General features: G+C 39.6%; 19 non-coding genes across 19 annotated transcripts; all 19 read right to left on the reverse strand.

Annotated features, from left to right (window-relative positions):
• Nucleotides 1–6,846: 6,846 nt before the first annotated feature.
• LOC124062635 lies at nucleotides 6,847–6,987 on the reverse strand. The gene has a single exon (XR_006843974.1). It is a non-coding gene; the product is annotated as a U4 spliceosomal RNA (small nuclear RNA).
• Nucleotides 6,988–7,283: 296 nt separating this feature from the next.
• Nucleotides 7,284–7,424, reverse strand: LOC124062634. The gene has a single exon (XR_006843973.1). It is a non-coding gene; the product is annotated as a U4 spliceosomal RNA (small nuclear RNA).
• A 614-nt stretch (nucleotides 7,425–8,038) lies between these two features.
• Nucleotides 8,039–8,179, reverse strand: LOC124062627. The gene has a single exon (XR_006843966.1). It is a non-coding gene; the product is annotated as a U4 spliceosomal RNA (small nuclear RNA).
• Nucleotides 8,180–8,475: 296 nt separating this feature from the next.
• On the reverse strand, nucleotides 8,476–8,616 carry LOC124062636. Its single transcript, XR_006843975.1, has one exon. It is a non-coding gene; the product is annotated as a U4 spliceosomal RNA (small nuclear RNA).
• Nucleotides 8,617–9,243: 627 nt separating this feature from the next.
• On the reverse strand, nucleotides 9,244–9,384 carry LOC124062630. The gene has a single exon (XR_006843969.1). It is a non-coding gene; the product is annotated as a U4 spliceosomal RNA (small nuclear RNA).
• A 296-nt stretch (nucleotides 9,385–9,680) lies between these two features.
• Nucleotides 9,681–9,821, reverse strand: LOC124062632. The gene has a single exon (XR_006843971.1). It is a non-coding gene; the product is annotated as a U4 spliceosomal RNA (small nuclear RNA).
• Nucleotides 9,822–10,435: 614 nt separating this feature from the next.
• Nucleotides 10,436–10,576, reverse strand: LOC124062629. Its single transcript, XR_006843968.1, has one exon. It is a non-coding gene; the product is annotated as a U4 spliceosomal RNA (small nuclear RNA).
• A 296-nt stretch (nucleotides 10,577–10,872) lies between these two features.
• LOC124062637 lies at nucleotides 10,873–11,013 on the reverse strand. Its single transcript, XR_006843976.1, has one exon. It is a non-coding gene; the product is annotated as a U4 spliceosomal RNA (small nuclear RNA).
• Nucleotides 11,014–11,627: 614 nt separating this feature from the next.
• Nucleotides 11,628–11,768, reverse strand: LOC124062625. Its single transcript, XR_006843964.1, has one exon. It is a non-coding gene; the product is annotated as a U4 spliceosomal RNA (small nuclear RNA).
• Nucleotides 11,769–12,379: 611 nt separating this feature from the next.
• Nucleotides 12,380–12,520, reverse strand: LOC124062623. Its single transcript, XR_006843962.1, has one exon. It is a non-coding gene; the product is annotated as a U4 spliceosomal RNA (small nuclear RNA).
• A 611-nt stretch (nucleotides 12,521–13,131) lies between these two features.
• Nucleotides 13,132–13,272, reverse strand: LOC124062631. The gene has a single exon (XR_006843970.1). It is a non-coding gene; the product is annotated as a U4 spliceosomal RNA (small nuclear RNA).
• Nucleotides 13,273–13,568: 296 nt separating this feature from the next.
• Nucleotides 13,569–13,709, reverse strand: LOC124062633. Its single transcript, XR_006843972.1, has one exon. It is a non-coding gene; the product is annotated as a U4 spliceosomal RNA (small nuclear RNA).
• A 611-nt stretch (nucleotides 13,710–14,320) lies between these two features.
• LOC124062624 lies at nucleotides 14,321–14,461 on the reverse strand. Its single transcript, XR_006843963.1, has one exon. It is a non-coding gene; the product is annotated as a U4 spliceosomal RNA (small nuclear RNA).
• Nucleotides 14,462–15,059: 598 nt separating this feature from the next.
• LOC124062626 lies at nucleotides 15,060–15,200 on the reverse strand. Its single transcript, XR_006843965.1, has one exon. It is a non-coding gene; the product is annotated as a U4 spliceosomal RNA (small nuclear RNA).
• A 611-nt stretch (nucleotides 15,201–15,811) lies between these two features.
• LOC124062621 lies at nucleotides 15,812–15,952 on the reverse strand. The gene has a single exon (XR_006843960.1). It is a non-coding gene; the product is annotated as a U4 spliceosomal RNA (small nuclear RNA).
• Nucleotides 15,953–16,539: 587 nt separating this feature from the next.
• LOC124062622 lies at nucleotides 16,540–16,680 on the reverse strand. The gene has a single exon (XR_006843961.1). It is a non-coding gene; the product is annotated as a U4 spliceosomal RNA (small nuclear RNA).
• A 708-nt stretch (nucleotides 16,681–17,388) lies between these two features.
• LOC124062620 lies at nucleotides 17,389–17,529 on the reverse strand. Its single transcript, XR_006843959.1, has one exon. It is a non-coding gene; the product is annotated as a U4 spliceosomal RNA (small nuclear RNA).
• A 505-nt stretch (nucleotides 17,530–18,034) lies between these two features.
• On the reverse strand, nucleotides 18,035–18,175 carry LOC124062618. The gene has a single exon (XR_006843957.1). It is a non-coding gene; the product is annotated as a U4 spliceosomal RNA (small nuclear RNA).
• Nucleotides 18,176–18,667: 492 nt separating this feature from the next.
• On the reverse strand, nucleotides 18,668–18,808 carry LOC124062619. Its single transcript, XR_006843958.1, has one exon. It is a non-coding gene; the product is annotated as a U4 spliceosomal RNA (small nuclear RNA).
• Between the last annotated feature and the right edge of the window lie 7,743 nt (nucleotides 18,809–26,551).

Genomic DNA, 26,551 nt, shown 5'->3' on the forward strand with positions numbered 1-26,551 from the left:
ATATGCCATATAAGACCGAGTCCAGACAATAGACCGTCATATTCTCAACATTTTTCATATCTCACAGGGTGACAGTTTGTGTTAAAATTACATGACCCTTACATGAACAGACTGAACTTTGTGCACTGACTCTCTGCAGTGACAAAAGTCTTTTTAATGGAGCATTTTCTAAAGCATTTATGCTGTAACACCGCCTCTCAGCACTGCCTTGTTAGCCTGCCAATCTAAATTTAATAAATTCTCCAATTTTCTAACTTTGTTGCATTCATTTTAGAGCACATTTTTCTTACGAGCCATAATACACACAATTTGAAAATGAAATACATTATTGTGCAAGTAGACAATAACTTATGTATTAATCGTCCTTGTGGAAGCCTTTTGTCTTTGATGGATACCAAGTAGCCTAGCACAATTATCCCAAACAATAAAGTATTCAAATTTGCATGGTACGATCTTATTCTTTGTCTTTATCAATTAATGTGCCCATTTTGACAGGAGAATGTTGCTCATTTTCTCTGACTAATTGCTTTGACCATGCTTGGACCTGCTGTGCTGTTATAATAGGATTTTAAAAGAGCCATTTTCAAAGGGATTATAGGGCTGGTTGGTATAACTCACTGCCTTCAGTACATGCTCTTCCTTAAGTCAGTTTCATTTAAGAAGGTCACAATACAGTGCACGAGTCCCTGGCTCCCAGGGAATAAATGCTTTTATACTGTCTACACATTGGGGATTTAAATTCATCCCCTGGTGAGGGCAGTTGGACAAAATGGCTCTGGAAATATTCAGAAGTGCTGTGTCTTTAATTTCTGCAAAGCTGTGCTATTACAGGAACATAGAAACCGACAATATGTACGTCAGACTTGAAGGATTCAAAACATGTAACTTGATGAAGTCTCACCAGACTTTATCATTTCAAGGATTACACGGAATTGCACCATTGGTAGGACTGTGTGTGTGTGTCTGTGGTGGTGGGGGGGGGGGGGCACATTGCAATTTCCAATCAAATCAAAGTTCTTTGTGTTTACTTCTGACTAAAGTAGTGATTGTATAGGCCCACTTGCTCAAAATTACACACCATCGAAGTTTGGCCTGAGAGCAGGCAATAATCTTGTCAAAGAAATCCAATTAAAAGAACCCGGATCCTGAGGAAACAGGGGAGACTGGTACCTTTTAAAAAGCTATTTCTCTGAGCCGCAGGCTACTGGGGGCTACCAGGGCTCTGCATCTAATATGAAGGGTTCCCTTTTCAGACGAATGATACAGTGACGTGTATAAATGACCATGTGGGAATGTTTTCAGCTCTGAACCAAGTACTTCAGTATATTTAAATAACTTCTGAACAGCAACTTAGCCTTCTAAATTTGACAGATATTATTTTTCACAATCTTCTTAATCCAAATACTGAATGTCCTGATAGAAAACAAAAGGAGATGTGCTTGAGATGTGGGCATGGTGTGAATTAAAAAGTTAACTGGTAGAAAGTGACTCCTGAAATTGATATGGAACTCTTAAATAAAACTACTTGGCAAGTAAGCAGAGGAGACAAAATTGCAAAAAGTGACACATAAGATGTTAAATTAGACCACTAAATGTAATGCATAAATGGCTGAAACGTCCATTTCTTACCTCTCCATGTCATTGTAATATAAATGAAAAAATCTGACCAACCAAACTAAACATTTACACTCATACGATTGTATGAGAATATTCTAACATCCACTATTACATGCACTTTTATATGATTAATGTTAACATCCAGTGTAAATGAATTCAAATGAGTGCATTAGGAACATGAATGGTGACGGTGATGATGGGGTATTTCAGCTCACTGGACTGCGCTGCAACATAAAAAAAAAAGGCTTGGAACCACTGAGCTAGAGAGAGTGTGCAAAATCTATTGACTACTCGCTGATGCTGTGACTGTCTTCCATCTCCAACATACATTACAGGCCTTATCACAGCATAAAATAGAAGAATTATGAGTTATGGACATCCCTGCTGCATTGGAGTTACACAGAAAATATCCAGTGTTCACTGCTGAGATAATTAGAGGGATTAGCTCAGCAGTGAACAATGGATATTCACTGTGTAGCTGCAATGAGCCCAGTTTTACACACGACAAAAAATGAAAAACGCAACAGGATTTGAGTGTGAAGTCCCTGCAATGGTCCAAAATATAACAACAATGAATATACTGTGATTTATCTGATTCTCACTTATTATTATGATATTTTGGTGTTTGCGAAACAGGGTGTATGTGTACCTAAAATCTCACTAAATGGCATAAATCAGCGGTTAGCAGCATGTGTTACACGGATTTTAATGGTTATGATGGTTAAATAAGACAGTAGGACAATTTTCAGGAAAATGATTATTATAAAGGCATATCACCACAAGTGATGAGGACAAGAGACAACCAAAAAGACACAAAATCCCTGCTTTTTTAAGGCCAATCCAGCCAAAAATGCAATTTAGTTGTGATGATGTTTCTCCATTTTGACAGATTAACAGCAAAGCATATGGATGTATGTCTGCTCCATTTTTTCTTCTTTTGCCTGATTTTACTAATCATAAGTTTTTTAAGCTGTCATGCCAGGGTATTAGGTTAAGCTTTCAACTTGCAATCATCACATCTTAGATAGACCCGATGTAATATTGCATAATTTGAGCATGAATTTAAAAATATACAACGTAGAAGCTTTTGGCTTTTTCATCTGCACAGGCCTGCTGAGCATTACGCATTCAACAGTAAAACATGACGATAATCGTTACAGTTTATAGCTCTTTTATCCATAAATGTGATAGACTATCCTTTGACACCCCCTACCAATCAAAAAAAAAAGGAGAAACAGAGCAAAAGAAAGGTAAAATAAAGAGTGGAGGAGACCAATCGCCTCTGCCTGAAGGGTTTTCAGAGTAATTGAAGCTGAAATACAATCACATTGCGGCAGGGTGTCAGGGTGTCACAGGAGGCAGCTAATTGGGGGCAACCCCGTGAACACCGCACAGTGATTAAGAGGGAGATGGCATTGGAGAATTGGAACAAGTTTAATTGGGTGTGTTGAATAACTTGATAACTTTTGAGGTTTCTGCTCATTCGTGTGATCTCTACATTTCCGCTTATCTACCAAGAATAATGGGCCAATTCTTCTGATCAGCTCTGAGGAAAGAGGAAGAGTACTAACAAAAAGGTGATGCAACAAGGATGTCCATAATTGGCCACAAATCAAAGCATCTCTTTTGGATTTGCACCTGCTTTTTTAATAGAATAGACTGTGCTGTGATGTCTCACTCTTTGAAGAGAAGCCTGGTTTTCCATTAGGAACATCGAGTTGTAACTGGATTTGTGGTGAACAGAATCAAAACAAAAGACCTGCTAGCAAAGCAAATTGCAAATTAGCTTGCTGAACAAAAGATCTAAGGAAAATTATTAAAACTAGTTTTTGTTTACTCTGATCTTGAAAAATGCCTTTATTTAATGGCGTTCAAGATAATTACAGTTTTCATATTAAACTACTTGGAGGAAAGGGGTGAAAGCAGGGCAGGTAATTGCATGTTAATATACAAAAGTAATGTTCATACAACTGTGATTCCACAAAAGTTGGGATGCTGTGTAAAATGTTAATAAAAACAGTATGCAATAATTTGCAAATCCTTTTAGACCTGTATTTAATTGAATACAGTATAGAAACAATATTTTTAATATGTTACCTGACCAGCCTTATTGATATTTGTAAATACATGCTCATTCTGAATTTGATACCAGCAACACACTTCAAACAATTTGGGACTCGGACAATAAGAGACTGGAATGGTCTGGAATGCTCAAAAACACCTGTTTGGACCATCCCACAGGTTAACAGGTTCATTGGTAATAAGTATCACAACTGGATATGAAAGGGGCATCCTTGAAAGGCTTTTCGTTGTTCACAAGTGAGGATGGAGTGAGGTGCACCACTGAGAAAAACTGCATGGGCAAATAGTCCAACAGCACATTTCTCAAAATACAATTGCATGATTGTATAAAGCATATTATTACATGGGCTCAGGAAGCCTACGCTCTCACTGCATCTACAAATGCTGCAAGCAAGCCTGTTTGTAGCACATACAGATTTTAGAGCATCATATGCTGCTATCTAGACGTGGTGTTTTTCAGGTACGTCCCTGAAAATGTGTGGCGCATTATGAAGTGCAAGATACAACACAGAGACCCTGGACTGTTGAGCAAGTGAAGTCTTAAATCAAGCAAGAATGGGAAATAATTTCACTTTCACAACTTCAACAATTAGTGTCCTCAGTTCCCAAAAGCTTACTGAGCGATACATGAAAATGTGATGTAACACAGTGGTAAAAATGCCCATGTCCCAACTTTTTTTTGAAACATGTTGCAGGCATCAGTTTCAGAATGGTGTATAATTATAAAAAAAATAATTAAGTTTATCAGTTTTAACATTATCTATCGTACCGTATTAAAATAAATTTTGCAAATCGTTGTATTTCAGAAAGCTTCAGCTCTACCAGTTTATTATCAACAATGATTTTTCCACTGGTGTATAGCATTTGGTATAACAGTCTGCCTGTATTTATTCTACAGCTTGTAGAGAGTATTAGGGGAAATTACTTTCTATGACATGACAGTGTCTTCCTCCACAGCTGTCAAACCTGAAAAGTAAAACCAATTCACAGGAAAGGGAATATTCTCACACGTTTCCTCAAAAAACTGAGAGACAGACGAGAGAGAGAGGGAGAGCGGGAGGAAGAGAGGATACGTTGGTTTCCATAGCAATTGTCGGCACTGTCACATGGTTACCTAGGAACTAGTCCTGTGATGCTGTGCAATTTATTTGTTTATGTTTGGCAAATCTCCAGCTGTCGCTTCCATGGAACAAAGCCACGTCTTACCATTTCATTTCTAACAGATAAAGAACTGTCAGTAAAATTCGAAAGGTCGGAATGTACGAGATGTCAAATGTGCAATGAAGGACATGAAACTCCTTCTTATCTCAAAGAATTTGTCTGAGTACCATAATTACATCTCATCGTGTAGAAAGCACTGGGTCGCGAGCAGGTCAAAAGGACCACAAAGAAGCAACATCAATTTGTGAAATTTGTGCCAAATGTCGATCAATAGGTGTAAGAGCAAGCAGATCATGGGTCATACCAAATGAAGATTAAATGCAATAGCAGTCTTAAGTAATTTATGTCAATATGAATTCCTCTTAGATCTTAAATTCACCTTTGATAAAGACAACCATATGCTTTGTCTGAAAGCATCATCCGTTTCCCACTACATGATTACCAGGGTTGCAGAAAGATACATTATAATCATCTGAATTTCAGTAAGCACATTAATGAGCTAAATCTAGAGTAATGATTGCTCAGATCCATGTCTCAATAATAATGCAATTCAACTGTGAGATTGCAGATGAAAATGTACATGTAGACATTTTTTTACATGAAGTCTACTAATATTGTTTGCGACAGTGCAATGACTCAGAACTGTAACCAAAGGGCAATCAAACGCAATCAAAATGCTTTATTTATTAGGAATAATTAAATGGGTTGTGATGCAATACAATCTAAAACTAAATATCTACTATTTTATAGAACTATAATTTAGAAGGTAGAAAGTAAGGTTGCTTTCACTTTAAAATGAATCTCGATCACAGAAGAATATCAAGCACAAACTGAAATGCAGCAATTATCATCATCTTACAAAAAAGACAACCAAACTTACAAATTCTCGCACCATTTTTTAGATCTTCCTATCTATCTAACTGTTCAGCACTTAGCTGGAACACAAACTAAAGTATGTTTAAAGATTTTTAACAGAAACAACTGTATGTTTCTCTACTTCACAATTTATTTTCTCCCCACATTAACTATTGAATATCCTGTTTCATAGTGCCATCTGCTGTTCTTGCATGTCCACTGCACCAGGACCACTAAAGGTCGATTCCAATCGTGTTTATAGTTACATTATCAACTGCAAAGTTGTAGTGTAAGCAATAATTCATTTCACTATTAGAGTATTGCTACATTTGGCCTACTCTGCTCTGAAGATCCCACATGCTATTGTGTTCGTTACATAGGGAAAACAATGTCAGTGGGACTGCAGTCTACAGCCAATCGAGACACAGTAAGAAAAAATGTCCCCTATCTGTACCTAAGGTAATACTAGCCAATCGTGGCAAATGATCACAAATATGTTAAGATTAAAGCCACCTCTGCCACATCTGCGTAATATGTTAGGTGTAATTCACCAGGAGAGAGAAATTCGTTTTGAATATTCAACTATTCTAGTTCAATATGCTTGAAATTGTTATTAACACTTGATAAGTATACGAGTTTATGGTTATCATTATTGTATAAATATATAAGCAATGTTTTCCCCAGTGAGGAACCACGGGAACTTAAAAAATACACCTTTGTAAACAGGAACTACAAATGTATGAAGAAAGTTATACACGGAAGTGACGTACCCACATGTGTGTCTTTGTTTAAGACTCCAGGAACTCAGCCCGATCAGAAACACGATTACGTTTTGGTTCTTACCTGGTAGTTTTTCCAGCTTTAACCAAATATCAGACCAAATTTCAACAGTGGAGAAAACGTGTAGCGATAACAGAACACGTTCAAACTATATATCTAACTCTGCACAAGGTTGAAATGCCCAAAGGAAAAATAACGGAGTGACTGGTGTGGCTAGGCTGTTGTGTGCAGACACAAATAAAATCGAAGAAAAACAAAGGAGAAAAAAAAAATCTTGGAAAAAAATGAGGAGTACTAAGACTATCCTTAACAAAACTCTACTAAACATCGATACTTTCAACAACATATCAGCCTCCGTAGAGACTATCAAAAATTGCCGTAGCCGACTGTATTTCAAGTCGTCAAGGCGGGGTATTGGGTAAAGTTTTCAACTAGCAATAATCGCGCCTCGGGTAAACCTCATAGGCTACGATACTGCCACTGCGCAAGAGTAAAGAGAGAAGACACACGGAGGAGGCCACACTAAATTGTACGCATCCCTCTATCAGGGTCATATTGTTGGGCTCTTGTATACTGAATAACCAGTTGTGTGTGGCTGTTACTTTAATCATGATTGTCTGGTTGGTAAGAGTGTTAAATTCTACTCAAAGGGTTAAACTGTTATTTCCACCATTATTGCGTTGCATTTCTTAACCATGAATTATGGTTAAGTCCCAGGTTGACCCCCGTAGTTTCAATACCACATCCATGAACTGCTTAAAAGGTTTTATATTAACATTTGAAATAAGTCCCCGTAGAGACTGGCAAAAATTGCCGTTGCCGACTGTATTTCAAGTCGTCAAGGCGGGGTATTGGGTAAAGTTTTCAACCAGCAATAATCGCGCCTCGGATAAACCTCATAGGCTACGATACTGCCACTGCGCAAGAGTAAAGAGAGAAGACACACGGAGGAGGCCACACTAAATTGTACGCATCCCTCTATCAGGGTCATATTGTTGGGCTCTTGTATACCGAATAACCAGTCGTGTGAGGCTGTTACTTTAATCGTGATTGTCTGGTTGGTAAGAGTGTTAAATTCTACTCAAAGGGTTAAACTGTTATTGCCACCATTGTTGCGTTGCATTTCTTAACCATGAATTATGGTTAAGTCCGCCGTTGACCACAGATGTGGCTTGTCTTGTGATTGTAGTTAGAGGGGCTGGACTAATTATTTCCCAATTTTTGGCCATGGATCGACAATGGATGATGTCAAAATGGTTCAAAAGACAGTCATCAGACTTACTGTACTGAGAAGTAGCTCCACTTTATTTTGACATATCAAAAAAATTTCCGCCCTCTGTAGCCTAATTTTGTTTACACCACTTCACAGACTTCTATATAAAGCAATACACGTTTTAATACAGACAGAATAGATTTGTACAACTAAGAAAAAACTGAGAGTCGACAACTCACTACAGAAAAGAGGATCTCACTCCACTGACAGTAGTTTCTATACCACATCCATGAACTGCTTGAAAGGTTTTATTTTAACATTTAAAATAAGTCCCCATAGAGACTGGCAAAAATTGCCATTGCCGACTGTATTTCAAGTCGTCAAGGCGGGGTATTGGGTAAAGTTTTCAACCAGCAATAATCGCGCCTCGGATAAACCTCATAGGCTACGATACTGCCACTGCGCAAGAGTAAAGAGAGAAGACACACGGAGGAGGCCACACTAAATTGTACGCATCCCTCTATCAGGGTCATATTGTTGGGCTCTTGTATACCGAATAACCAGTTGTGTGTGGCTGTTACTTTAATCATGATTGTCTGGTTGGTAAGAGTGTTAAATTCTACTCAAAGGGTTAAACTGTTATTTCCACCATTATTGTGTTGCATTTCTTAACCATGAATTATGGTTAAGTCCCAGGTTGACCCCCGCAGTTTCGATACCATATCCATGAACTGCTTAAAAGGTTTTATATTAACATTTGAAATAAGTCCCCGTAGAGACTGGCAAAAATTGCCATTGCCAACTATATTTCAAGTCGTCAAGGCGGGGTATTGGGTAAAGTTTTCAACCAGCAATAATCGCGCCTCGGGTAAACCTCATAGGCTACGATACTGCCACTGCGCAAGAGTAAAGAAAGAAGACACATGGAGGAGGCCACACTAAATTGTACGCATCCCTCTATCAGGGTCATATTGTTGGGCTCTTGTATACTGAATAACCAGTTGTGTGTGGCTGTTACTTTAATCATGATTGTCTGGTTGGTAAGAGTGTTAAATTCTACTCAAAGGGTTAAACTGTTATTTCCACCATTATTGCGTTGCATTTCTTAACCATGAATTATGGTTAGGTCCCCCGTTGACCACAGATGTGGCTTGTCTTGTGATTGTAGTTAGAGGGGCTGGACTAATTATTTCCCAATTTTTGGCCATGGATCGACAATGGATGATGTCAAAATGGTTCAAAAGACAGTCATCAGACTTACTGTACTGAGAAGTAGCTCCACTTTATTTTGACATATCAAAAAAATTTCCGCCCTCTGTAGCCTAATTTTGTTTACACCACTAAAACACACCACTTCACAGACTTCTATATAAAGCAATACACGTTTTAATACAGACAGAATAGATTTGTATAACTAAGAAAAAACTGAGAGTCGACAACTCACTACAGAAAAGAGGATCTCACTCCACTGACAGTAGTTTCTATACCACATCCATGAAATGCTTGAAAGGTTTTATTTTAACATTTAAAATAAGTCCCCGTAGAGACTGGCAAAAATTGCCATTGCCGACTATATTTCAAGTCGTCAAGGCGGGGTATTGGGTAAAGTTTTCAACTAGCAATAATCGCGCCTCGGATAAACCTCATAGGCTACGATACTGCCGCTGCGCAAGAGTAAAGAGAGAAGACACACGGAGGAGGCCACACTAAATTGTACGCATCCCTCTATCAGGGTCATATTGTTGGGCTCTTGTATACCGAATAACCAGTTGTGTGTGGCTGTTACTTTAATCGTGATTGTCTGGTTGGTAAGAGTGTTAAATTCTACTCAAAGGGTTAAACTGTTATTTCCACCATTATTGTATTGCATTTCTTAACCATGAATTATGGTTAAGTCCCAGGTTGACCCCCGCAGTTTCGATACCACATCCATGAACTGCTTAAAAGGTTTTATATTAACATTTGAAATAAGTCCCCGTAGAGACTGGCAAAAATTGCCATTGCCGACCATATTTCAAGTCGTCAAGGCGGGGTATTGGGTAAAGTTTTCAACCAGCAATAATCGCGCCTCGGATAAACCTCATAGGCTACGATACTGCCACTGCGCAAGAGTAAAGAGAGAAGACACACGGAGGAGGCCACACTAAATTGTACGCATCCCTCTATCAGGGTCATATTGTTGGGCTCTTGTATACCGAATAACCAGTCGTGTGAGGCTGTTACTTTAATCGTGATTGTCTGGTTGGTAAGAGTGTTAAATTCTACTCAAAGGGTTAAACTGTTATTGCCACCATTGTTGCGTTGCATTTCTTAACCATGAATTATGGTTAAGTCCGCCGTTGACCACAGATGTGGCTTGTCTTGTGATTGTAGTTAGAGGGGCTGGACTAATTATTTCCCAATTTTTGGCCATGGATCGACAATGGATGATGTCAAAATGGTTCAAAAGACAGTCATCAGACTTACTGTACTGAGAAGTAGCTCCACTTTATTTTGACATATCAAAAAAATTTCCGCCCTCTGTAGCCTAATTTTGTTTACACCACTTCACAGACTTCTATATAAAGCAATACACGTTTTAATACAGACAGAATAGATTTGTACAACTAAGAAAAAACTGAGAGTCGACAACTCACTACAGAAAAGAGGATCTCACTCCACTGACAGTAGTTTCTATACCACATCCATGAACTGCTTGAAAGGTTTTATTTTAACATTTAAAATAAGTCCCCATAGAGACTGGCAAAAATTGCCATTGCCGACTGTATTTCAAGTCGTCAAGGCGGGGTATTGGGTAAAGTTTTCAACCAGCAATAATCGCGCCTCGGATAAACCTCATAGGCTACGATACTGCCACTGCGCAAGAGTAAAGAGAGAAGACACACGGAGGAGGCCACACTAAATTGTACGCATCCCTCTATCAGGGTCATATTGTTGGGCTCTTGTATACCGAATAACCAGTTGTGTGTGGCTGTTACTTTAATCATGATTGTCTGGTTGGTAAGAGTGTTAAATTCTACTCAAAGGGTTAAACTGTTATTTCCACCATTATTGTGTTGCATTTCTTAACCATGAATTATGGTTAAGTCCCAGGTTGACCCCCGCAGTTTCGATACCATATCCATGAACTGCTTAAAAGGTTTTATATTAACATTTGAAATAAGTCCCCGTAGAGACTGGCAAAAATTGCCATTGCCAACTATATTTCAAGTCGTCAAGGCGGGGTATTGGGTAAAGTTTTCAACCAGCAATAATCGCGCCTCGGGTAAACCTCATAGGCTACGATACTGCCACTGCGCAAGAGTAAAGAAAGAAGACACATGGAGGAGGCCACACTAAATTGTACGCATCCCTCTATCAGGGTCATATTGTTGGGCTCTTGTATACTGAATAACCAGTTGTGTGTGGCTGTTACTTTAATCATGATTGTCTGGTTGGTAAGAGTGTTAAATTCTACTCAAAGGGTTAAACTGTTATTTCCACCATTATTGCGTTGCATTTCTTAACCATGAATTATGGTTAGGTCCCCCGTTGACCACAGATGTGGCTTGTCTTGTGATTGTAGTTAGAGGGGCTGGACTAATTATTTCCCAATTTTTGGCCATGGATCGACAATGGATGATGTCAAAATGGTTCAAAAGACAGTCATCAGACTTACTGTACTGAGAAGTAGCTCCACTTTATTTTGACATATCAAAAAAATTTCCGCCCTCTGTAGCCTAATTTTGTTTACACCACTTCACAGACTTCTATATAAAGCAATACACGTTTTAATACAGACAGAATAGATTTGTACAACTAAGAAAAAACTGAGAGTCGACAACTCACTACAGAAAAGAGGATCTCACTCTACTGACAGTAGTTTCTATACCACATCCATGAACTGCTTAAAAGGTTTTATATTAACAGTTGAAATAAGTCCCCGTAGAGACTGGCAAAAATTGCCATTGCCGACTGTATTTCAAGTCGTCAAGGCGGGGTATTGGGTAAAGTTTTCAACTAGCAATAATCGCGCCTCGGATAAACCTCATAGGCTACGATACTGCCACTGCGCAAGAGTAAAGAGAGAAGACACACGGAGGAGGCCACACTAAATTGTACGCATCCCTCTATCAGGGTCATATTGTTGGGCTCTTGTATACCGAATAACCAGTCGTGTGAGGCTGTTACTTTAATCGTGATTGTCTGGTTGGTAAGAGTGTTAAATTCTACTCAAAGGGTTAAACTGTTATTGCCACCATTGTTGCATGAATTGTGGTTAGGTCCCCCGTTGACCACAGATGTGGCTTGTCTTGTGATTGTAGTTAGAGGGGCTGGACTAATTATTTCCCAATTTTTGGCCATGGATCGACAATGGATGATGTCAAAATGGTTCAAAAGACAGTCATCAGACTTACTGTACTGAGAAATAGCTCCTCTTTATTTTGACATATCAAAAAAATTTCCGCCCTCTGTAGCCTAATTTTGTTTACACCACTAAAACACACCACTTCACAGACTTCTATATAAAGCAATACACGTTTTAATACAGACAGAATAGATTTGTATAACTAAGAAAAAACTGAGAGTCGACAACTCACTACAGAAAAGAGGATCTCACTCCACTGACAGTAGTTTCTATACCACATCCATGAAATGCTTGAAAGGTTTTATTTTAACATTTAAAATAAGTCCCCGTAGAGACTGGCAAAAATTGCCATTGCCGACTATATTTCAAGTCGTCAAGGCGGGGTATTGGGTAAAGTTTTCAACTAGCAATAATCGCGCCTCGGATAAACCTCATAGGCTACGATACTGCCACTGCGCAAGAGTAAAGAGAGAAGACACACGGAGGAGGCCACACTAAATTGTACGCATCCCTCTATCAGGGTCATATTGTTGGGCTCTTGTATACCGAATAACCAGTTGTGTGTGGCTGTTACTTTAATCGTGATTGTCTGGTTGGTAAGAGTGTTAAATTCTACTCAAAGGGTTAAACTGTTATTGCCACCATTGTTGCATGAATTGTGGTTAGGTCCCCCGTTGACCACAGATGTGGCTTGTCTTGTGATTGTAGTTAGAGGGGCTGGACTAATTATTTCCCAATTTTTGGCCATGGATCGACAATGGATGATGTCAAAATGGTTCAAAAGACAGTCATCAGACTTACTGTACTGAGAAGTAGCTCCACTTTATTTTGACATATCAAAAAAATTTCCGCCCTCTGTAGCCTAATTTTGTTTACACCACTAAAACACACCACTTCACAGACTTCTATATAAAGCAATACACGTTTTAATACAGACAGAATAGATTTGTATAACTAAGAAAAAACTGAGAGTCGACAACTCACTACAGAAAAGAGGATCTCACTCCACTGACAGTAGTTTCTATACCACATCCATGAAATGCTTGAAAGGTTTTATTTTAACATTTAAAATAAGTCCCCGTAGAGACTGGCAAAAATTGCCATTGCCGACTATATTTCAAGTCGTCAAGGCGGGGTATTGGGTAAAGTTTTCAACTAGCAATAATCGCGCCTCGGATAAACCTCATAGGCTACGATACTGCCGCTGCGCAAGAGTAAAGAGAGAAGACACACGGAGGAGGCCACACTAAATTGTACGCATCCCTCTATCAGGGTCATATTGTTGGGCTCTTGTATACCGAATAACCAGTTGTGTGTGGCTGTTACTTTAATCGTGATTGTCTGGTTGGTAAGAGTGTTAAATTCTACTCAAAGGGTTAAACTGTTATTTCCACCATTATTGTATTGCATTTCTTAACCATGAATTATGGTTAAGTCCCAGGTTGACCCCCGCAGTTTCGATACCACATCCATGAACTGCTTAAAAGGTTTTATATTAACATTTGAAATAAGTCCCCGTAGAGACTGGCAAAAATTGCCATTGCCGACCATATTTCAAGTCGTCAAGGCGGGGTATTGGGTAAAGTTTTCAACCAGCAATAATCGCGCCTCGGATAAACCTCATAGGCTACGATACTGCCACTGCGCAAGAGTAAAGAGAGAAGACACACGGAGGAGGCCACACTAAATTGTACGCATCCCTCTATCAGGGTCATATTGTTGGGCTCTTGTATACCGAATAACCAGTTGTGTGTGGCTGTTACTTTAATCGTGATTGTCTGGTTGGTAAGAGTGTTAAATTCTACTCAAAGGGTTAAACTGTTATTGCCACCATTGTTGCATGAATTGTGGTTAGGTCCCCCGTTGACCACAGATGTGGCTTGTCTTGTGATTGTAGTTAGAGGGGCTGGACTAATTATTTCCCAATTTTTGGCCATGGATCGACAATGGATGATGTCAAAATGGTTCAAAAGACAGTCATCAGACTTACTGTACTGAGAAATAGCTCCTCTTTATTTTGACATATCAAAAAAATTTCCGCCCTCTGTAGCCTAATTTTGTTTACACCACAAAAACACACCACTTCACAGACTTCTATATAAAGCAATACACGTTTTAATACAGACAGAATAGATTTGTATAACTAAGAAAAAACTGAGAGTCGACAACTCACTACAGAAAAGAGGATCTCACTCCACTGACAGTAGTTTCTATACCACATCCATGAAATGCTTGAAAGGTTTTATTTTAACATTTAAAATAAGTCCCCGTAGAGACTGGCAAAAATTGCCATTGCCGACTATATTTCAAGTCGTCAAGGCGGGGTATTGGGTAAAGTTTTCAACTAGCAATAATCGCGCCTCGGATAAACCTCATAGGCTACGATACTGCCACTGCGCAAGAGTAAAGAGAGAAGACACACGGAGGAGGCCACACTAAATTGTACGCATCCCTCTATCAGGGTCATATTGTTGGGCTCTTGTATACCGAATAACCAGTTGTGTGTGGCTGTTACTTTAATCGTGATTGTCTGGTTGGTAAGAGTGTTAAATTCTACTCAAAGGGTTAAACTGTTATTGCCACCATTGTTGCATGAATTGTGGTTAGGTCCCCCGTTGACCACAGATGTGGCTTGTCTTGTGATTGTAGTTAGAGGGGCTGGACTAATTATTTCCCAATTTTTGGCCATGGATCGACAATGGATGATGTCAAAATGGTTCAAAAGACAGTCATCAGACTTACTGTACTGAGAAGTAGCTCCACTTTATTTTGACATATCAAAAAAATTTCCGCCCTCTGTAGCCTAATTTTGTTTACACCACTTCACAGACTTCTATATAAAGCAATACACGTTTTAATACAGACAGAATAGATTTGTACAACTAAGAAAAAACTGAGAGTCGACAACTCACTACAGAAAAGAGGATCTCACTCTACTGACAGTAGTTTCTATACCACATCCATGAACTGCTTAAAAGGTTTTATATTAACAGTTGAAATAAGTCCCCGTAGAGACTGGCAAAAATTGCCATTGCCGACTGTATTTCAAGTCGTCAAGGCGGGGTATTGGGTAAAGTTTTCAACTAGCAATAATCGCGCCTCGGATAAACCTCATAGGCTACGATACTGCCACTGCGCAAGAGTAAAGAGAGAAGACACACGGAGGAGGCCACACTAAATTGTACGCATCCCTCTATCAGGGTCATATTGTTGGGCTCTTGTATACCGAATAACCAGTCGTGTGAGGCTGTTACTTTAATCGTGATTGTCTGGTTGGTAAGAGTGTTAAATTCTACTCAAAGGGTTAAACTGTTATTGCCACCATTGTTGCATGAATTGTGGTTAGGTCCCCCGTTGACCACAGATGTGGCTTGTCTTGTGATTGTAGTTAGAGGGGCTGGACTAATTATTTCCCAATTTTTGGCCATGGATCGACAATGGATGATGTCAAAATGGTTCAAAAGACAGTCATCAGACTTACTGTACTGAGAAATAGCTCCTCTTTATTTTGACATATCAAAAAAATTTCCGCCCTCTGTAGCCTAATTTTGTTTACACCACTAAAACACACCACTTCACAGACTTCTATATAAAGCAATACACGTTTTAATACAGACAGAATAGATTTGTATAACTAAGAAAAAACTGAGAGTCGACAACTCACTACAGAAAAGAGGATCTCACTCCACTGACAGTAGTTTCTATACCACATCCATGAAATGCTTGAAAGGTTTTATTTTAACATTTAAAATAAGTCCCCGTAGAGACTGGCAAAAATTGCCATTGCCGACTATATTTCAAGTCGTCAAGGCGGGGTATTGGGTAAAGTTTTCAACTAGCAATAATCGCGCCTCGGATAAACCTCATAGGCTACGATACTGCCACTGCGCAAAGCTAATGTTTTTGCTAACCCGACAGAGGACTGGTTCCGGTCTATACACCTCTTTGTGACGGTTTCAAATATGGGCGTGGTTTTAAGTATGCGAGTTTATGGTTATCATTATTGTATAACTATATAAGCAATGTTATCCCCAGTAGTATTCCCAGAGCCATGGGAACTTAAAAAATACACCTTTATAAACGGGAACTACAAATGTATGAAGAAAGTTATACACGGAAGTGACGTACCCATATGTGCGTCTTTGTTTAAGGCTCCAGGAACTCAGCCCGACTAGAAACACGATTATGTTTTGGTTCTTACCTGGTAATTTTCCCAGCTTTACCCAAATATCAGTTGAATTTTTAACAGTGGAGAAAACGTGTAGAGATAGCTTAACACATTCAAATTGTATATCTAACTCTGCACAAGGCTGAAATGCCCAAAGGAAAAAAACGGAGTGACCAGTCATTACTAATGGCCGTGGTGTGTGCAGACACAAATAAAATCGAGGAAAAACAAAGACTGTCTTGGAAAAACTGAAGAGTACTAAGACCATCCGTAACAAAATTTTACGAAATACCGTTACGTTCAACAAGATATCAGCCTCCGTAGAGACTACCAAAAATTGCCATTGCCGACTATATTTCAAGTCGTCAAGGCGGGGTATTGGGTAAAGTTTTCAACCAGCAATAATCGCGCCTCGGATAAACCTCATAGGCAACGATACTGCCACTGCGCAAGAGTAAAGAGAGAAGACACACGGAGGAGGCCACACTAAATTGTACGCATCCCTCTATCAGGGTCATATTGTTGGGCTCTTGTATACCGAATAACCAGTTGTGTGTGGCTGTTACTTTAATCGTGATTGTCTGGTTGGTAAGAGTGTTAAATTCTACTCAAAGAGTTAAACTGTTATTTCCACCATTATTGCGTTGCATTTCTTAACCATGAATTATGGTTAAGTCCGCCGTTGACCACAGATGTGGCTTGTCTTGTGATTGTAGTTAGGTAGGCTGGACTAATTATTTCCCAATTTTTGGCCATGGATCGACAATGGATGATGTCAGAATTGTTCAAAAAGACAGTCATCAGACTTACTGTACTGAGAAGTAGCTCCTCTTTATTTCGGCATATCAGAACTGTTCCGCCCCCTGTAGCCTAATTTTGTTTACACCACTAAAACACACCACTTCACAGACTTCTATAGAATGCAATACACGTTTTAATACAAACAGAATAGATTCGTACAACTAAGAAAAAAACTGAAAGTCGACAAAATAATACACCACTCTATATACTTTTATACAGAACAATACAAGTTTTAGTACAAATGGAGCAAGTCTGTAAAACCAAAACTGACAGAATTTTTTTTGAGTGAGTAACCTCACTATGATGTTGACACATATTGGTCATACACACTGATATTTAATTTCATTTTAACAGTATAATCAGTCTCCGTAGAGACCGTCAAAAATTGCCATTGCCGACTGTATTTCAAGTCGTCAAGGCGGGGTATTGGGTAAAGTTTTCAACTAGCAATAATCGCGCCTCGGATAAACCTCATAGGCTACGATACTGCCACTGCGCAAAGCTAACGTTTCAGTCAACACGACAGAGGACTGGTTCCGGTCTATACTCCTCTTTGTGACGGTTTTTAAAACGGGAACTACAAATGTATGAAGAAAGTTATACACGGAAGTGACGTACCCCATGTATGTTTTTGTTTAAAACTCCAAGAACTCGGTGGACTAGAAACACTTTTACGTGTTGCTTCTGACCTGGTAATTTTCCCAGCTTTACCTAAATATCAGTTGATTTTTTAACAGTGGAGAAGAGAGAAAACAGAACACACTGAAACTGAACGGATGACTCTGCACAATACTGAAATATACCTAATTTTGTTCACACCACCAAAGTAATACACCACTCTATATACTTCTATACAGGACAATACAAGTTTTAATACAAATGGAGCAAATCTATAAGACCAAAACTGACAGAAAATTTTGTGAGTGAGTAACTTCACTGTGATGTTGACACATATTGGTCGTACACGCTGAAATTATTTTCAGTTGTTTTATTTTAACAGTATGATCAGTCTCCTTAGAGACCGTCAAAAATTGCCTTTGCCGACTGTATTTCAAGTCGTCAAGGCGGGGTATTGGGTAAAGTTTTCAACCAGCAATAATCGCGCCTCGGATAAACCTCATAGGCTACGATACTGCCACTGCGCAAAGCTAACATTTTAACCAACACGACAGAGGACTGGTTCCGGGCTATACACCTCTTTGTGACGGTTTTTAAAACGGGAACTACAAATGTATGAAGAAAGTTATACACGGAAGTGACGTACCCACATGTATGCTTTGTTTAAAACTCCAGGAACTCGGAGGACTAGAAACACTTTTACGTGTTGCTTCTGACCTGGTAATTTTCCCAGCTTTACCCAAATATCAGTTGAATTTTTAACAGTGGAGAAGAGAGAAAACAGAACACACTGAAACTGAACGGATGACTCTGCACGACACTGAAATATACCTAATTTTGTTCACACCGCCAGAATAATACACCACTCTATATACTTATATACAGGACAATACAAGTTTTAATACAAATGGAGCAAATCTTCAAGACCAAAACTAGCAGAAAATGTTGTGAGTGGATAGTTTCACTGTGATGTTGACACGTATTGGTTATAAATGTAATTGTTTTATTTAAACAGTATAATCAGTCTCCGTAGAGACCGTCAAAAATTGCCATTGCCGACTATATTTCAAGTCGTCAAGGCGGGGTATTGGGTAAAGTTTTCAACTAGCAATAATCGCGCCTCGGATAAACCTCATAGGCTACGATACTGCCACTGCGCAAAGCTGATTTGGGAACGTCATGGACCGGGAAGTTACTTCACAGCATATGCTGTTTAGTTACGGTATTTGGTTGTCATACAAGACAATCACACGATCTTCTAAGTGCGAACTAAATCACACGCTCTACCAACTCAATGCGCGTTGTAGTTGAAATTTTCCATTTCAAGTTTAAATTTATATAAATGTATCGCCATTTTGCAATGCATCATGGGATAGAATCTCAAATACTCTTTATATTTTAATATCAATCCCACCCCAGCGTGCATTTACCTCTTTATTTAAGCCACACAAACATTGCTAAATTGCTCAGAGATTACACATTTCAATACAATAACACACTACCGTCTACAGACTTAAAAGAAAATCGGCGACAGCCTACGGTGGCCCTTATGACAGATTTTATAATCGCAAATTTCTGGTCAGTCGGGCTGGCGCACGTATACGTGTATATACACGCGCGAGTAGAATGTGTTTCAGAAGGCAGCAACTGCTCTCTAGATATACATTATATATACATTTATAAATGATAAACATTGTCTCTCGAGGAACAGCTTTGCGATCGACATGTCAAACGACTTCCTGATCATCGTGACTCCACCCCGTCCAAAGTTATGCCACCAAAACACCAGCAGATGTCAGTATAAACGAGGGCAAACCCACTCTGCTTCCATGCTTTCCCATTGCGGGTCTGGTGATGTTAAACGTAACAAAATATGTAATATGAATCCACTTCAGACAAACATACATCGTGATTTAAATCAACACGACGCGTTTAGTATGAAATAACGATAACTGATTAACCGCGTTCATCACTCTGCTTAAATATCTAAACCGTTGGTATTAACTTTAACATGATTAATTACCGCCCAGATAACAGGAAACAATGGTGCAGCGAAAATGACACCTTACTTGAACATAGTCTAGTGTGTACTAGTGTTACCACGCCATTGCTGCCCCCTCCAATTGACCTTACAGGAGCTTGAACTTTTCTCGCCTGCTGGCCGCTGCGGCCTCAGTGAAAGGCGTGCTGAAAAAAGTTTACCTTCAATAACAAGATAACCGTTCGCGTTATATCCAAAACACAGAGAAGTCAGTCCCCAAAATGCTGTCAAGAACTTCAAAGTGGTCAGTACCTATCAAAAAATTATGCTCTTACGATGATGCTGGCGCGAATGCAAAAATGGCCGGACCGGAAATTGATTAAACAACCTTCGTTTTCGTATTTTTCCATGTACTATATTTACATATTCTGTTCCATGCTTGAGACCCTTTCGTTTTAAGCACCGGGCCAAAGACTAGTTTAAAATTTAGGGGCGTGGTTGTTGTTGACTTGTGTTTTTTATTTACAATTCTTTAGCTGTTCGTCTGTTAAAAACAGGAAAAAGAACAAAGAAACCACACGCCTAAAACGCTGTCCAGATCCAATCAGGTCTCACTTGAAATTCAAAGTCGTGCACAGAGTTGATGCAGAGATTAGAGAAGCCTATAGGTTTGGGGAACGAGACAGTAATTTTTTTATGTAATCATCAGTTTGGCTCTAGAAATGATTTTAAAAGAGGTCCTTAGATTAAGGCTTGAAGAGGATTGTAATAATATTAAGAGGAGCTAGACCATTCATTAACTTAAAGATGATAAGTTAGATGTATCAGTACTAAAATCCTCCAGGAGACGGCCACCAAGAGAAATATCTGATATACTATTTATGATACTGTACGTTTGTTTTGATTAGGTCATAATCCCTGAGTAATGGTATGTACTTTGTACACTGTGTGTTTGAGGTATGACTCAAACTGTAATTTCCACTGTGTGGATATTAGAAGCGCTTTCACTTGTTGTGGAGCTTCAGTGGGATAATGCAGGTGCTTCTGGGTGCTCAGCAGATAAGCATTGGTGTGCCAGGTGTTAAAGCTGACTGGGCTGACACATTAGACAGGGATTTTCTCCTGCCAGAATGTCAGGCCAATGAGGTTCATAGAGGTAGGCTTGGATCACTGTCAGGGACAGGTAAGTATGCAGATAAGGGGATTACACCATGTTTGCGCCAAGTAATCTCAAATCCTGCCAGCCCCTGTTTCATCCTCACCTGGAAAGGCCAAATTTCTCTTTTCTCAACCCAAGAAACATATTACATGAACAGAGTTCAATTCACAAGATGATCCTTTTAACCGGGCTTAAGAAGCATTTGAGGACACATTGGGTTATGGTCATTTAACAACTGTGACAGAAATAATCTCCTCTAATTCTCTGCGGCACTTGATTACTTTTTTGTATTAGTATTTTCTCTTTTATCACCAGCTCTGCCCAGTGAAGCAATGTGTGGGACTTTGTAATAACCTGGGCCATGCCATAAATTAGGTCTAGAGTGGCGGTTCTTCACTGCAAGCCTTAGATTTGACCTGTTGAACAAATAGGACTCTATGAGAGCAGTTCCTTTGGGCTGTGGCTCTCCCCGCTGGTATAGGCAGAGAGATTAAAATAGAGTGTAACAGATGGCTTAGCTGTTTCTGCCATTCAGCACAGGCTGCTGGGTAGCCCACATATATCGTGCCATCCAAAAGGGGCTCAGTGGGCAGCCCATAGTTTTCAGCATGCTGAGAACTGTTTTCCCCTGAACCATCAATCACAGGGCTCAAAAAAGAGGAAAAAAAAAAAATGAATGTCATATACTTGGGTCACAGTCTAGCCTATATTACGCCGTGTGGTGAAGCTCATGGTAGGTTCAGAAAAACTGCTTTGGTTTGAACACATCTTAGCTTGTCAGTAAAGTCTGTTGACTGTGCATGTGCCAACTAGGCTGATCCAGCCTAGACCACACAGTGCAGCTTTCTCCCTGTAATCACACTGCTACTACTACAGATCTTGTCAAGGACGCACAACCTCTTTGAATTACTGACTTAATTGGGAACGGATATGGTGCACACTTTGGGTAAAAGTGTGTGCATGCAAGCAGATGTGTGTCTGTATTGCTTTACGTACACAAAAGTGTAGCTGGCTGTGCGCAGGCCATTGTGTAATCTGGGCTACATCACATCAGTCTGGTTAAGGACATTTATTGATGCTGAGAGTCTCTCTGTTCCTTCTCAGAGTGGGGCCACCTGGACAAAAGAGGATGAGCTGAGCAAACTGTGATTAGATTGTGTTATGAGCAGAGAGAGGAAAACAATGACATTTTTCTTGTGTAAAGTGACAGCTCAGCCGGTGCCAGGGGACATCTGATAAGAGAAGACAAATGTCGCTCACGGTGCCTCTTAGGTTCTTCCTAAACTTCAAGGTCAAAGACAGAGCGTCATGTTCATATTTTAGTCTCGCTCCTCAATGTACACAGCAATACTGTAATATATAGCATCTTTAAAGATTTATCATTCGATTCAAATTTTGTGTCTTCCTTTCTATGTGACACACACTTACAGACAGATACACATGCTTGCAGACTGTTCACACCAACCCACACACTGCTGCCACCCTGCTATTCCCAGCTTGTGGTTATTCCCAGACTGAGTCAGGGTGGCACCATAAGCCCGCCTGTCCGTTTCATGCCAAACCTGATGTCTCCTTGTCGCACATGCCTTTGCGGCGGATCTGAATACAGTAGCCATAGCTCGGCTGCTCACACATCCCTCCCTCCCTTTGTAATTACTTATAAGTCATATTGACAGCTGCAGGCGCACTTAGCTGGGTCAGGAAGCCATTCAAATCAAAGTGTTCCTTATGCTTTAAATAACCTTGCTCTGCCTCCATGTTGAGTCTCTCTTCACACCTTTATCATTCACCACCACGACAGTTTCCTGTGTCTGTATGCTGCTCCATCTGTTATCTCTGCATCTTTAGATGTGCCACTACTGTATATCTGGAAACCATCACCTCATGATGAAAAAAATAACAAGACTGATAGACACTGACAATACAGCAATACAGTTGCAATAGCAAGGGCACAGCCAAGGGTACAGTTGTGGGAATGTGTTGAATTACATAACTTTGTAAAAATAAAAAAAATGAACAGGTGTTTAGATGCATAGAGCTTGAGAATAACATGCCATTAATATTCTCAGTGTTGATTATGGCCACCTGTACTAAAAATGAATGCTGTGATGATGATACTGTTGCAGCTGCTGTATGTTATTTACAAAATGGCATATGATTAACACTACTTCATCTGTGAAAGTCTTATGTTTGTTATTGTGAAATTTGTGCATTAATTAATATGCCAGCTGTATCAGTGAAAAGATTACTAAAATAGCTCCAAAACTGTGATCTTATTATTTTCTGACAAAATGTAATAATTGCAAGAGCTTTGGGGTTGACTTGTTGATGGGGCTCAGATGGGCTTCATTGTCCTAATGAGCTTGCTAAAGATTTTTACACTTGGCAAGTAAATACTTACAGTATCTTACACACAATTCCTCACTATGTCAAACCACATGCTTCTAAGTAATTCAAACACGTGTGTGCTAAAATGCAAACTCTTAAGTAGAAAGACATGAGTCATGCTTCAGTGCTTTCTCTAACACATGCTGCATAACATGTGCATATGAACAGTATGCTACTATCAAAAAGATATCATCATACACGAGTGGTGTATGGGAACAGGGTCAAACAGCAAGAGCTACACGGGGTGGATGCAGTATGAGTAGAATGTGTATCACTGCAGTAAATACTAGTCTTAATATATAAGGTGTTGGTTTACCTGTTTGTTAGTTGTACTGTTGTGATGAAATGTATTTTCTTTAAAGTATTTGGGTTATTTTGAACATTCGTTGTTCACACACAGTAAATTTATGCTATATAGACAAAAGTATTGGGATGGAGCTGTTGTTCAAGGGTTGTGAAGCCAGGCCTCTTGGTTCACCATCAGTGCCTGACCTCACAAATGCTCTACTGCATGACTGGGCAAAAATTCCCACAGAAACATCCAAAATCTTTCGGATGCAAACATAAGCTTTTATTAACGCATTTGTTGACAACTGCTGTATAAACTGAGAATTAATGACAATACCAAGTAAAGTAAACCCAATTGTAGTGATATATGTCTGCAGAGGTTAAAAGTTAATAAATATTGTACATTAATAACCGTTTAAAAATGTTCTTGTTGCTGAATGCTTATGTATTGCTTATGAATGCTGAACAGAGGGCTCAGTTAATGAGGCTGTCAGTTGATGAAACAATACCAACTGCCACCAACAGAGGGCAGTCTATCCACGCCGCAAACAGACTGAACTCTGAACCTTGAATCCGATATGACCACTATATCATTGTGGACAACTGAAATGCTGTGTCATAAATTAGGTTGTGTAATGTGTTGATAGTCAGACGCTTTAGATCCTGGACCAGCTAAGGGACGGTGTAAGACAAATGGGACTGTTTGACACCAGCATGATAACAGATCATCACTATTCAAGCAACATAAAGGCGAGCTGCTGCAAGGTATAGGTGCATTGATCAAAATGCCATCACAGCCAGGCTATCTAGTAGAACAAAGTGAACTTCTATTCCACTTTAGTGAATTTAGAGAGCTTTGACTTGGCCTATTCTGGCTACCAACATCCCCTGGGCTAGCATGTTCCAAGACTCAGCAGGCTCATTATTCTTTAGACAAACAGGTTTGGACATATTGAACTCGAATCCAAAACTACCCAGCGCTACCCCGCCACCTTCCACTGTTCCAGCCATTTGTGATTGGGAAGTGTTTGTCTCTCTCACTCTATCTCCGGGTGTCTGTTTGCCTGACACTTGTCTGGCTTGGCCTACTTTCTCCTTGATCTCATCAGTCAGTGTGAGGACCTGTGAAGGCCATCTCCCCATCTTGCTGTGTGAATCTCTGCCAGCTCTGCGCCTGTGTCAGCAGTTAGGGACTGACTCACACCCACGCAGTCTCAAGTCTTCGCTCTGGGGCCCACTGGGCAAAGGCAGCACATCCTCCCCAAACAGACAGCCTCATTTGCATGCCCATAAATCACTCACGAAACTGACACCCAGCCACACAACAGGGCATGACACAGTGCCACATAACTCAATGTGCCAAATTGCAGTGTTAAGTGATATTAGGCTCTGAGGCAAAAAAAAAAAAAAAAAAAAAAGCTATTCATATAACCTCTCGGGTGACAAGAGAGCCAATCAAGCTTGAGTGGTACTTACACACATATGGCCCATATTCGAAATCAAAGCAACTTCTAGCCCCTTCGCTGCCCAAATGTGTCAAAAATCAGTGAGTTTCATATTGAAAAAGACCTAAACATATGTACGATTCAGACGTTATTACAGATTCACAGGGCGATGAAATATTGCTGCACTTTCTAAAACTTAGTTTGACTAAAGTGCTTCAAAATTATACTTCTTGTGATTAACGATTCAGCGGCCAAGGTACAGCAAGCACACCAATAATTTGTGTTATAATGACTACTAATACGGCTCTTGTAAGGACACAGTCAAATGGGACTCTCTGAAATATAAATAAATGAGGAGGGGTTGCTCTTGAACATATTTTTAAACCGAGCAACGTCCCCAGATTCCCTTTCCCCACTCATCTCTGTTCATTTGCATGAAACACCAATGGTTTATTTATGTTTTATTTAGCTGTTTATTTGACAGGGATATTACATTTAATATCAGATGTGTTGCATGTAGAATTAATAGTGACAGCTAATTTACAATTGCTGTCCCTAGGTGGGCTTTTAGATAATTGCACAATTTAAAACAAACACTGATTTTAAAAGTAGAGGAAAACAACAGTTTAATATAATTTACTATATAATGCACATCATTATAAAACCGCAAACACGGGAACATAAATGTAACAATGATCATAGTGATACTCTAGTTCTCTGTCATAACTACCCAACCTTAAAGGACCTGTTCACCAAAGATAAACTGTGCTACCGTTGAGTTTTGTTTGGTTTAAAAGGAAGCTGCTGTCAACACTTCTGCTGTCATACCCTAACACAATGAATGTGACTGGAAATTCGCTGCTGATGCTCAAAGGATCAAGAGATGACATTTGAAAAACTCAACAGCGATGTGTCTTTCTCCGGAGAACTGACAGACTTCCCTGTCAGCAGTCACCGAGAACCGTTTCCTCTCAAAGCAAAGTCTGGCAAAGCCGTCCATAGAGAAATCTGTCGATTATCCTGACTGTCTTTGAATAGACACAAGCTGTAGGGTATCTTTAATTGCCATTTTCCCAATGCTGTGATTACCTTCAATGAGAGGGCTGTAGGTGAACACCGAGGTCATGTTTTGAGCGCTGTTTGAGGTAAAGGAAAGCGGGGTACAGACCTGATTAAGAGTTTTATAGACAAATTTTGATTTTCTTTATGGATGTTTAAATTTGTCTAATTTCAGGAAAAATGCTAATTGAATAAAGGCATTATGATGTCAAACACTAACTGCTTTGGGGTAGGATGGCAGGAGGATTTTGGACTCAATTCCTCAGTTAGCTTATGTCTAAACTCCTGCACCTTTATAGGCCTTTCTTCACAAAAGACGTTTTGACACGTAACGGTACAAAACACACCTTAGTCAATAACAGAATTAAGGATGGCATTCCTTCAGTTTCAGTGTCAGCGTATTGTGCATGCCGGCTGAGTGTCGCACTGTCATGGCTTACCGAGAGAGCTATTGTTGATGTTATCACAAACATTAAATGAGTGCTTTTCCCGCTATGAATATTTTATGTTATTCTAATCTCATTTGAATATTTGCATAATATGTGCAGCATGATCTACAACTGACATTTCGTTTGACAAGTCTGTGTT

The sequence above is a fragment of the Scatophagus argus genome, chromosome 7 (assembly GCF_020382885.2).
Source record: "Scatophagus argus isolate fScaArg1 chromosome 7, fScaArg1.pri, whole genome shotgun sequence".
Lineage (NCBI taxonomy): Eukaryota > Metazoa > Chordata > Actinopteri > Scatophagidae > Scatophagus > Scatophagus argus.